The sequence below is a fragment of the Anopheles arabiensis genome (genome assembly GCF_016920715.1).
Source record: "Anopheles arabiensis isolate DONGOLA chromosome X unlocalized genomic scaffold, AaraD3 X_pericentromeric_contig0011, whole genome shotgun sequence".
In the NCBI taxonomy this organism is placed as follows: domain Eukaryota; kingdom Metazoa; phylum Arthropoda; class Insecta; order Diptera; family Culicidae; genus Anopheles; species Anopheles arabiensis.
Genome location: NW_024412089.1, coordinates 12,501 through 17,500, shown reverse-complemented (window position 1 = coordinate 17,500; position 5,000 = coordinate 12,501). Strand labels below are relative to the sequence as shown.

Here is a 5,000-nt window from a genome sequence, read left to right as displayed (position 1 = left end):
GATCGTCCGCGGGTGCAGCCGGGTTCTCCCTGGCCGGCGTTTCAACGCCATGCACCTGGACTGGGGAAGCAGCAGGACTTGCCCGAAGGGCTTGGAGCTTCTCCAGTTGGCGGACAACCTCGGGCTGGTGCTACTGAACAAGGCAGACCCAATGCCAGCGTTCAAGGGAACCGAGCGGACACAACTCGGTTTCCGCCCAACCGACCGGACGTTACAATTCGCCAGTAGTGTGATCAGCCGTCTCGACCCGCGCGAGCACAGCGCCCGGGCTAGCGCGTTCCCGACGTGGTAACGCTCAGTGATCACCGTTACGTCCGGTACGAGGTTGGCGTGAGTCCACCATCATCGAGGGATCGAACGCTTTGGCGTGGACAGCGCCCGGCCCGCGTAATAGCCGGTACGCTGGAAGACCAGTCAGTTTGACTCCCAGCTTTCGGAAAGCGCTGGCCATGACTGGGTTCGCCCGTCAAGCTAACAGCGTCAGCTTACGAGACGATGTCGCGGGTCTTCCAGCGCAGGACCACACAGGTCGGCCAGCTTACTGGTGGACTCCGGCGATCCAGACGATGATCGAAGAACTCTCCAGAAGGAGCAAATGGCGATGAGGACCATTCCGCCCAACGAACAGCTCCAAACGGAACTCTTAGCTGCCAGAGAGCCTTCGGAAGGCTATTCGTTCGAGTAAGAACGGGCGACCAGTTCTTGCTGTCGATCAGGGAGGATGAAACCGGAAACTTTCGGAAGGTCTTCCACTGGTTCAGGCGGCCCGCTCAGCCCGGAACGCGATCCCAGCAGAACTGCGGCGGGTGTCGACGCCTTGTTCCCGGTTCATCCGCCGGTAAGTGGCCTGATCTCCGAGTTGGCAACATGGCGCCGCTCCGATCGATCGGCCTGACCGAGCTGGAGAATATAGCAGCCAGCATGCACCCGCGGAAGGCTCCTGGGCTTGATGGAGTACCGAACGCCGCCCTTACGGTTGCTCTCAGGCAACAGCAGGCCATCCGCCAGGTGTTTCAGGAGTGCCTGGACGTCCTGCTTTCCGCAGCCGTGGAAAAAGCAGCGACTGGTGCTCCTGCCAAAAGCCAGGCAAGTCACCGGGCGAGCCGTCGTCATTTCGCCCGATTTGCCTGCTTGACAACACAGGCAAGGCTTTGGAGCGGCTGCTGTTGAACCGGCTCAACGAATATATCGAGGATCCAGAGTCCGCAACTGTCTGAGCAGCAGTTCGGATTCCGGCGAGGGCGATCGACTCTGCAGGCCATACAGCAAGTCGACGCTTGGGACGAGGCGAAGTCCTTTGGCAGGACAATTAACCGTGACCGGCGCTGCCTCATGGTTTATTTGCCTGGACGTCCGTAACGCGTTCAACACGGCTGGCCTGGCAGAGCATCGCCGAGGCGCTCAGGCGAAAGGAGTCCCCGTGCAGTTGTGCCGCATGCACGGGACTCTACTTCGCCGACAGGGAGCTCACGTACGACACGGCGGACGGGCCGGTTACCCGCCGAGTATCGGCGGGTGTTCCACAGGGGTCTATATTGGGCCCCACATTGTGGAACATCATGTACGACGGTGTGCTAGCCGTAGAGCTCCTGAGGGGCGCCTCCATCGTGGGATTCGCCAGTGATCTTGCGATCCTGGCAGCGGGGACAACACCGGAGCACGCAGCAGCGATTGCGGAGAAGCGGTGGCAACGGTCAACAGCTGGATGGTGCGGCACAAACTCTCCCTGGCGCCGGAGAAGACGGAGTTGCTGATGGTGTCGAGCAAGCGAAGCGGATACAAAAACATCCCTGTGAACATCTGTGGAGTGGAAGTGCGCTCGAAGCGGTCGATCCGCTACTTGGGGGTCATGCTACGACCACCTGTCGTGGCGCCCACACGTCGAGATGGTCGCGGACAAGGCCCTCCGTGTGGTGCGGTGCGTGGCGTCATGCGCAATACAGCGGCCCCCAAGTGAGCAAGCGGAAGCTGCTCGCCGCAGTGGCCGCGTCCATCATCCGCTACGGCGCACCCGTCTGGGCGGAAGCCGTGGACCTGCAGTGGTGCAGGCGGATTCTGGACCGCGTGCAGCCCGCTGGCCCAGAGGCATCACGAGCGCCTTCCACTCCACGAGCTGCGGGGTAGCGGTGGTTTTAGCCGGAGAACTGCCATACCACCTCCTGGTGAAGGAAGACGCCCGCTGCTACAACCGACTGCAGTTAAGCGGACAGCAGTCGAGGCGATTCGCCAGGAGGAAAGGAGTCATCGCTGCAGCTGTGGCAGCAACAGTGGAACAACGAGGCGGCGAATAACACCAGCCGTTACTTACGTTGGGCCCACCGACAAGTGCCAGACGTGCGCCTGTGGACGGGACGGAAGCACGGAGAGGTAGATTTCTACCTCGCAGGTATTGAGTGGACACGCCTTCGTCACGAATTCCTGCACGTGTTCGGGTTCGCTCCGTCCCCGGACTGTCCCAGGTGCGCAGGGTCGGTCAGAGTCGGTGGCCCACGTACTCTTCGAGTGTCCCCGCTTCGCAGATGTTCGGGTGGAGTTACTGCACGGCGTCGACGAGGACAACCTCGGCAGTCGTCTGCTGGAGAGCGCGGAGTCGTGGGACCGCATCCAGCAAGCGGCTCGGCGGATCCTCTCCGTGCTGCAAGAGGACTGGCGGCAGGGAGCAGCTTACCTTGGCAGTCGCTGAGGCTGCTCAGCCAGATCAGCAGCCAGCCCGCCCGAGGACATGGCGGAGGTAGAGCGGAGATTGCTGAGGCGACGAGAGGTGCGCAACCGCAGCGCCCGGCGAATGCGGCAGCGGCGTCGGCAGGAGCGGCTCGGCGAGAACGAGGTCGTTCCGGCAATCATGGCACGCGCAGCGCACCAACGGCTGCAGCGGCAAATGACGCAGTGGAGCCGACAGGGGGAGGTCCCCCGAGGAGAGCCAGCCGTCCAGCGCCAACAATCCCCGCGCAGCCGGGGATTGCCTCCTCCCCACGTACGTTGGAGATGCGGCGACTTCGTCGGAACCACGTGCAACAACTGTACCGGAGAAGGCGTCGGGACGGGGAAGCTGGGAGACGTTCCGCAGGGTCGCCAGCGACGCGGAAGAAACCCCATCTTCGGCGGCGGAGATGAGCAGCGTCGCATCAACAGGCGGAATAGGGAGAGGCAACGGCGGCTGGAGCAGCAGCAAGCGGGTAGAGGCTCAGTCTCCCCGTGGGACGAGCATAAGTTCCCAGCTTGCTGAAAGAAGAGCCTCTCGGAGGGACGAGCGAGCTGCCGTCACTTCGGCGAACGTCTTCGCGCGCTGATATAGCTCGGTCTTGATACGGAGTAACCTGCGTGGATTGGGACAAAGACTACGGCTTACGGAACGTTTAATGAACAAATGCGGGAAACAAATCCTTTAACGAAAGGAATGTTGTTGTTGAACTAATTACGAATAAAATAAAACGAAAGGCCCAAATGGGCGGAATTCCCGGCGGGGGGGAGTCCGTTAGTGGTAACCCCCGCCGGAAGAACTGAGTTTTCTGGGTTAAAATTTAGATAACACCAATAAAGAAAACCTAATGAATTAAAAAAAAAAAAGTGGAGCTTGCGGCTTAATTTGACTCAACACGGGAAAACTTACCAGGTCGAACTTATTGAGGTAAGACAGATTGATAGCTCTTTCTCAAACTTAAGGGTAGTGGTGCATGGCCGTTCTTAGTTCGTGGAATGATTTGTCTGGTTAATTCCGATAACGAACGCGACTCAGTCAAGCTAACTAGAACGCTGTCAGTAGTGTGCCTCCGGGCGCACCTGACGTTAGGAGTGGCGGGTGTCCTCACGGGTGCCCGTCACTTAGTTCCCTACTTAGCGGGACAACTTGTGTTTAGCAAGATGAGATTGAGCGATAACAGGTCCGTGATGCCCTTAGATGTTCTGGGCTGCACGCGTGCTACAATGTGAGCAGCAGCGTGTTCTCGCCTTATGGCGCCCCCATTCCGAGAGGAGCGAAATCACCCAAATGCTCATTTAGTAGGGATTGGGGACTGCAATGGTCCCCATGAACCTGGAATTTCTAGTAAGTGCTAGTCATTAGCTAGCGCTGATTACGTCCCTGCCCTTTGTACACACCGCCCGTCGCTACTACCGATGGATTATTTAGTGAGGTCTCTGGAGGCACACCTTCGCGATTCCTTCGTGAGTTGCAGTTGGCACGGCCGAAGTTGACCGAACTTGATGATTTAGAGGAAGTAAAAGTCGTAACAAGGTTTCCGTAGGTGAACCTGCGGAAGGATCATTAACGTGGTTTTGAATGAGTAATAACGAGGATAAAGTGTTATGTTGGAGGTCAAGTGCGCTGCATACCAAACTTTGTGAACGCGGTAACTTGCACTCGGCGCCGGCATGCACGGCAAAACCTCAGTCTTGATATGTGCGGGGAGTTCCTTAAGGTTCTTCCTCCGGAGATCGTCACTATCTGGGACGTACATTAATTTGTACCTGCATTAGCGTACGCTTTTGTAGAGAGCATATCAAGACGTCTCGTAAGAGACAACACTTGTATTTGTACAAGTTTGAGTAACCCATTGTTGCAGGTCGAGTGTGTTGCATGCCAAACTTTGAACGCGGCTACGCCACTCGGCGCCGAAAGGCACTACTTAAACCCTAGGCGGGGATCACTCGGCTCATGGATCGATGAAGACCGCAGCTAAATGCGCGTCATAATGTGAACTGCAGGACACATGAACATTGATAAGTTGAACGCATATGGCGCATCGGACGTTTAATCCCGACCGATGCACATTCTTGAGTGCCTACTAATTACCAAAGTCTCATTTAGTTAACTACAGTGGCCGTCCGCGAAGGTGTCCGGGTCATCCGACGCACTGGGCGGCCGCTGTGCATGATGACGTGCTTGGTCCCCGTCTGCGGGTCCTCGGGCGTTGAAAGTGGACACTCTCGAGCGTATGTTGGATGCGTTTCGTGTTGGTGGTGTTTGATGCGTAGGGCTTGTGGTGTGTGTCAAGCCGCAT

At 57.9% G+C, this 5,000-nt stretch overlaps 1 non-coding gene across 1 annotated transcript; it reads left to right on the top strand.

Moving 5' to 3' along the window:
* Positions 1-4,628: 4,628 nt before the first annotated feature.
* LOC120907573 lies at positions 4,629-4,783 on the top strand. The gene has a single exon (XR_005740658.1). It is a non-coding gene; the product is annotated as a 5.8S ribosomal RNA (ribosomal RNA).
* Positions 4,784-5,000: the final 217 nt, after the last annotated feature.